Source organism: Geospiza fortis, unplaced genomic scaffold (assembly GCF_000277835.1).
Source record: "Geospiza fortis unplaced genomic scaffold, GeoFor_1.0 scaffold424, whole genome shotgun sequence".
In the NCBI taxonomy this organism is placed as follows: Eukaryota; Metazoa; Chordata; class Aves; order Passeriformes; family Thraupidae; genus Geospiza; species Geospiza fortis.
Genome location: NW_005054354.1, coordinates 4,722,522 through 4,730,185, shown reverse-complemented (window position 1 = coordinate 4,730,185; position 7,664 = coordinate 4,722,522).

The window sequence follows — 7,664 nt, the reverse complement described above, 5'->3', positions numbered from 1 at the left end:
AGGTTTGTAAATTAAGAGGGTTATTAATTTGGGTTTGGAAGAAGTGTCTTAATAGTGTCAATTAATTTTTAAATTGAATTGCATACTAAGAGCTTAACCTTCAGGTCAAGAGGTGCTCAGAAGCCAATTTAATATAAAAGTCAATGGGACAATTGCTGTGTAGGAGTACTGCTCAATCTAATAATTGCAGAACTGGTCTCCATCCACAACAATATTGCCTTCATACAAATTTATGGCAAATATGATGTGGCTCAATGAACAGCTGTGTCAGAAGACTCCAGTGACTTGGGTCTGGTTGGCACACGACCACACAGAATTACTGAACTGTTGAGATTAAACACAACCTCTGAGGTCACCAAGTCCAACCCAATGCCCAGAGCAGGGTCAAGCAGAGCAAGTTGCTCAGGGCTGAGCCCTGTTGGATCTTAGAAGCCTAAAGTGAGTCAATCTCTCAGCAGAGCTTATTCTAGTGTTCAGTCACCTTCAACATCTATTATACGCTCAGAAAGTGATCTTAGAACTACGTGATCTTGCCTGCTTTTACCCCTATTATCCATGATGTCTGTATTAAAAGCTGTTCAGAGCATAAATCCTAATTTTTGATGTAAATACATGGGACAAAGCTCATAGTGATGGGAGGAGTCCTATGAGAATTGCACGTAATTGCATCTGACAAGAAGTTCATTGAATTTAAAATCTAAAGTGAAAACAAGACACTTCCAAAACCAATATACATCACAAAGTCTTCAGGAAATAATTTAATACCTTTAAAAGTTCTTTCTAATTAGACTAGTTCTTTCTTTTTCCTCTCTACTTTTTTAAAACCTCTTTTTAAATAAATCTCAGCACTGGTGTTAGCCTCCTTATTTACCTACGGTATGGTGATTATTCCACTACTTCATTATTAACCTTGGGGTGAAAAAGAATGGAGTGAAGGACTGCAGCAGCAGAACTGTGGATTAGAGGCACCAATGCCTACATCATTAATTTACAGGGACAAAAGAGCAAGTGTTACTGGCTTCAGACACAACAGCCCAGGCACTGGCTGTGACAGAAGACTTACAAATAAAGAATCCTTATGAGAAAAAAACATCATGTTGATATGAAGGTTATGAGAGCTGCAATATTATTTAGATAGAAGAAAACTAACAAACCTGCCCTTGAATATAGTCTCTCAGACTAATTAAATAATCTGTAGGAAATTGCAAAAATAATCTAATTGCCCATGCAGTGTTTCTTCTTCATGTGTTTCTAACTGCACAGTGACTGAGAACATTTTTTCCTTTGATTAGTGATAAAAAAATTGAACACCTAGCAAATACAGTCTTTCTTTAATTTCCAGCTATCATATAACAAGGCAATGATAAAGTACAGTATCTTTTCCTCTCAGCTCAAGAAAACACAATTCCAAAGTCAAAATAAGAATAATTTGACTTTGAAACTTTTAAAATCTATTTTTATATGCTATGTGTTCCACACAAATCTCTCAACTGAGTGCAGTAAGGGCTGACTTGCACCTGTCTTGCTTCAGGAGGGTGAGCATGTTTGCATGTTTCCTTCTTCAAATTCAGTGGAGATGTCTATCTGAGCATTTTCCCCAGGAAAACCTGGATTTCTGGTCAAGTGTCAAATATTCCTGGAGACTGTGGCCTTGACCTACAATTTACAGGAACAAAAACCTTGAATTGAAGTCTTGATTGAGGGTTATGTCTTCAAATCATTAGATTCAGGTCATTACATCAGTTGAAGCTTTTTTTTTTCTCCTGAAAATGTCATTCAAGAGCAGCATCAGTGACCTGGCAGCGCCGTGTGCAGTCCCATCAGTGAGCTGCTATTGATGGAAGCACCTGTGCAGAAATGTTCTTACTGAGAATGATGCCCAGCCACCAGTGTGACAGAGCATGGAGCCATATTCTGAGAATAACACCAAAACTGCACAGGGAGGCAATTCAGCTTCCTTGAGAGCACTTTTGTTTATCATCCTGAAAACAGCAAAGCCCATATTGTGATTTTAAGCATGTGTGGGCCAATTCCAGAACTCCATAAACAAAATTGCATAAAACCTCAGGGTGTGCAAATGCCCTTATGCCACATCTGGAGCACACACGCTCTGGTTGTGGGGCAGAGACAAGGGCTCTAGGTCTACCCTAGTATTCAAGTTTTTGAGTATTTATACATCACTCTGAAATTAAGCTCTGCTAATTTAAAACCATTTTTGTCACCAACCTCAGTGTGATGATACATGATACATAAAGATGTCTCCATCACCAGATAATCTTGCAATACAGCCAGCTGGTGAAAGCAACCCAAATGTTTCTGCACTTGTGAAAAACACAGCAGGGAGTGAAGAGTAGCTGGATCCTGATCAGACAAGGGATACCCTGTCCTTCAGCTGTCATGAGGCAGCACGAATCAGGAACTCTGATGAATTTAAAAGTGTGGTAGAGCAATGGAAATGAGACATCATCCTCACCAACTGAATTCATTAAAGCTTCAGGCTTACTAAGGGAAAAACATTGAGAATTTGGCCGGTTGGGTGCTTCAGCACCACTTGCACCAAAGTGCCAAATTGACTGAGGCTTCTTTCCTGCTCAGTTTGGCTCATGCATGGCCTCTGAGCAGTGACAAGCATTGGGTGAGTTTCTGCAGGTATTATTTTAGAGTAATTTTCTCCAAACTCCTCATTGCACCATGCTTTAATATTTATGGAAATGTATCTACAAAACATGCAACCTCTTATAAATTTCCATGGTGATGTCTGTATGAATACTTCTAACTTCAGAAGTATTTTTTAATTTTCATGACAAAAAGGCTTTGCAATCACATTAAGTGCTAGAATTTTGACATGGAAAAGTTATTCCTCTCAAAGAGATGAGAGAGATGTGCAAATAGGGTTCTGAATGGACATGCTGTCACAATTTTACACGGAACATCAACAATACATCCCTAGAATAATATGCTTTCATTTTATCTTTTATAAGTTCATAAAATATTCATCTCCTTTCCCAGCCACGCTGTGAGATCAATCTCAGCAGCACTGTTAGTTCATATGAAATGTAAAATGAAACCGATTATAAACATGAAAGAGGAAAGTCTCATTTTGTCTAATCCAAGGGAAAGTAAAATAAGGCAAGGAAAAAAGAATTCAGAGAATAGGTCCACGGTAGTTTGCTGATCTAAGATATCATCACATACCAGAAATAACCAAATGTTTATGGATATTTTAATGGTGAGGTAGATCACTGAATACTAAATATTAAAATGGGAAAATGAAGAGACTAGATACAGGATGACTTTGACTAGCAAGTGCACAAGCTGGTGCTGTGCTGGTAGAGAGGTCAATTCATACCCAGGCTCTCACTGAGCCACTTTAGCTGCTATTTTTCAGAATACCAACCACCACTCAGCAGCAGTAATTCACAGTGAGCCTCACACTTCTCTTTCATTTCACTGTAACAGATACTTGTAGGCTTGCTATCTTTCTACTGTCAGGACAAATTTAAAGGATTATTTTCTGATAGGGTGTTGTGTGCAGTTTTGTTTCTGTCTTATTCTGTCTTCTACTGTGGATATTTACTGGGATGCAATTTAAACTTGCATTGCTGTAGGAAGAGGCTATCATTTGTTTATTTCAATGGCTCTTTTCAAATTTATTTTGACAGACTGTCTCCACAACTTTGTCCCTGGGGAAGTTTTTGACCTCCAACAAATTTTCTATGTCTCACCTGAATCAACTCATGAGCAGCTAGCAAGAGCAGCGTGGGAAGTATAAAATACCAAAATTTGATAGCAAAAGAGAAAAGTAACTGAGAAAGATTATTTTAAAACAAAAGCCAATCGAGATGAGCAGGAGAGAACAAAATGTTTCCTGCAATCTTATAAACCTGTTGTTAACAATACTATTTAGATGAACTTCAGTCTTTGATTTTTGTCTGCTACCAAAAGTTGCCTTTATCTTTCAGTACAGCCATAGAGACTTTCTTCCCATGCAGAAGGGATCACATTTGCCCTCTGCAAGAGCTATTGCCAAAATGGGAATCCTCCAATGGGTTGAGACAGCTGAGTATTACCAATTACTTTCCATTTTTTGTCAGATGTATGATTTACAAAATGTTGAAGTTCAAAATTAAACAACAAATTATTTTGAAGCACTGATGGCCAAGACTATGGAACATTTTGATCTAAGACAAATAAAAACCCAACCAAACACACACAGTAATTATTTTTTTTTTTTCTCTGTAGTACAATAAAACATGTATTTTTTATCAAACTTGAGAATGTGGAGGACTTGGGAAAAGAATTTTTCGATAAATAGCCTGAGGTTTTAGCTTTTCTAAAGCAAGTCTTCTTAAAAGCTGAAGCCAGGAAATGGGAAAAGATTATACTAGAAATAACTCTAGGCTCATACTAATAAAACTAAGACTCACAGAATACATGTGTGACTGTAGTAAATGTGGTAACAAATTTCTAGTGTTTTTTGGTGAAATTTGCAGCGGAGAAGGTTAGGAATTTTTTACTTTTATCCAAAAAATGGCATTTTCACAGAATCCCATGGAGAACATTTAGAACTCCAAGCAGAAGAAATCAACTAAGACACTCTGGAGCTCCACTGATGGTAAGATTATCTATTACAAATTTTACAGGTAACTAAAGGTATAGGGAAAATATTTGTGATTTTGGATTTAATCATCTGAATTCCTGGTCCCAGATGAATACATGTCCTGTGATGAATTTATATTGTAGTGTTGAGAAGCTTATTTAAGGATAACTGTTGGGTGGCTGATGTGCTAAATAGAAAACTGTAGAGAAAAGAGGAATTATGCCCATATTAAAATGGAAAAAATAAGAGAGCAATATCATGTAGTTATCATCCAGTCACACAGGAAGCATGTGCTGAAGAAGGAAATTTAATGTCTTCTGAGTTCAAGTCCAACATTACAAACACAATTACAAGGCAGAGAACTCCATTCCTGCATAAATAATAGAAGGTAATGGATGTATTTTCTTTTTATCCCCTTTGGCATGTGCAATACATCATTTTCTGTCTGAGGAATTCACTTATCTAAAAACATGGCATACTGAAAATAAAACCAGAATTCAGTTACTTTTTTTACTAAATCTGTAATGTTACAGTAGGAAGGATTCCTTTCCAGCTACCAAATATATTTATGAAGTCTCACGCTTCAGCTTACTCATGTGCTCAACTTTACTCCCAAATGTACAGTGACTTACTGGTTCCTGTGTTTACAGGCTCAGATTTAAAGGAATAATAAAGGCATTTGTGTTGTTTGGTGAATGTGTTTCATTATGTGCTGTTGTTACTTTTGCTCACAGGAAATCCCTTGTGTTAGATGCCCTTACGTTCACACTCAGGACCCAGCTCACAGGCCCTCCTGGGATGAACCAATGGAAGGGAATAACAGAAAGATCTTGGCAAATCACAAAGTCCTTTTCAAGCTCTTCAGGGGTCAGACAGTAAATCTGCCCACTCACTTCTTCAGCCACACGCTGGGATGCCTGCTCTGTCAGAGACAAGAATAACCTTGTTGCACAGATAACCCTCTACCCCTGTAAAAATTAAAGCACATAAGCCAGTTATATTGTGGCAAAATTTTACCCATAAAGAGTCAACTCAAAACTCTAAAATCTTATGGCTCCTGTAAGAAAATGCTGCAGAGGAACAGCATGTTCTTCAGCCATCCTTCACTCTCTCCTGTTCTTAAAAGGTATGGCCTGCCATTCTATTCACCAAGTTTTCTTGGTCCCCGAACCTGAAAACTGCCATCCTTTCCTGACATGAGGATCAACCAACACACAGATCTGCTTTGGGAAAACTGCTAAGGCTCCTTCCATCTAATCTCCCACTTCTCTGCCAAACTGCAGATGCCTGTGCTAGGATCTGTCTGGCTCACACTGCTGCCCACCCCCAGAAGGCAAAGTTAATACCCCTGCAACACCAATGCCACCACCTCTACATGGTATTATTTTAGATTAATACAACAGCAGTTAGACATGAAGGGTTTATTCAGCTGGATTTGTCCACAGCACATGTGAAATCAGAAATGTTCTACCCATTACCTACTGTTAAAGTCATCTGTCTTAAAATGGTAATGAGCATTATAAAAACTCTGATCAATACCTTACTAGAGACTCCTAAGAAAAACAACAGCCACAGCATGCCCTTCCCCCACCTAGGGATATTTCCAATATTTCTTGACATATTTATTAAGAGCTGTATTTTTGGCAGATGTCCTAGCGTTGTACATATATTGTGGTAAACATGGAGTTACTTAAAAATTTATTTTAATTGTAAGACAAATCAACAACAGCAATACTATACTAGCAGAATGACTACAAACTCCAAATTAAGAAATGGCGACCACTTCTAAAGTCCAAGAGTGGACTTTAGTAGAGCAGATGACTCAGCAAAGAAGTGATTTTGGTAAAATATAGGAAGGATAACAAAATGTTATGTCTTGTATTCCTCTTTTCAGCCATTTGGTTCCTACTCCATTTCTGAACTAAAAACCAAGACAAACTGAAAAGGCACGGCTACAGAAACACTCTGCAGGGCTACCTACTGACTCTCTTGCTCTCTTTCCAAATGCCTTAGCCTCTTTTTGTCCAGACCAAAGCCCCTGCTCCCTAGTGACAATAGGACATTCATGATGGTCTTTGGAAAAGGAAACCATTAAATACTGTTGTCCAACCAGTGAAAACATCTTAGTACCGTCCAGACAAGGTACCTTTCCATCTTCAGCTGTCTGTACTTACACATCTCATGTTTCCACATATCTGGGGTCTTGGTTTGTTTATTCTTTGAGCCCACTTTTGTGAAGCCACTCACACATAGAGTTTTGCATTTCTGACCAGGCCCCCACAGCAAAACAGGTGAAATGCAAATACAGATGTCAGTAATTTCTCAATGCTTTCTTCCCCTGCATGTGTCTGTTCCACCTCTGGAACTCGAGTGATTCTGAGGGAAAATGAACTGAAGAACCCTGTTTTCCCACAGACTTATAGTGAGGCTGATAATGAGCTGTAATTGAAACTTTTCTCATTACCAAGATATTTATATGGTCTCTCAACCATGTGAATCACTATTTAATAAGAGGCAAGTTCATGTTACAGCCTTTGGGACATTTACAGGATCTCTCAGCCCTACCCAGCTGCCTGTTTTCATGAAATAGCTTAATTATATTTGAGATAGATTTGGGTGAAACTGCCCAACAGCTTCAAAAGTTATTGGAGAAGTAAAGGAGACACAGCCAAGCATGATCACATAACAGCCTGTTTCCATAGAAACCAAGAGGAAAAACAGCCGCACAATTTGGAAAATTTCATTGCGGAGTCACTTTAATTGAAATTTTAAAAATATCTGACCATCTTTAAATCACATGCCATAACACAAAGTACATTTCTCCTGCCTAATCCCATTCAATGGCCTGTCTGCAGACACCTGCCTTCCTATATCCCACTCTCCTATATCCCGCAGACACAAAAACTATGCTTCTTAAAGTCAGGATGTTCTTCTGAGTGTATTTTGTCAACCTCCACTTCGGATGGAAACTATTTTTTTAGTCAAGGCAAGTTTCCTGGAAAGACGTGCCTATTGCTGCACTCACTGTGTTCACACATGCGAGGCATATGACAGAGCTAAGCAA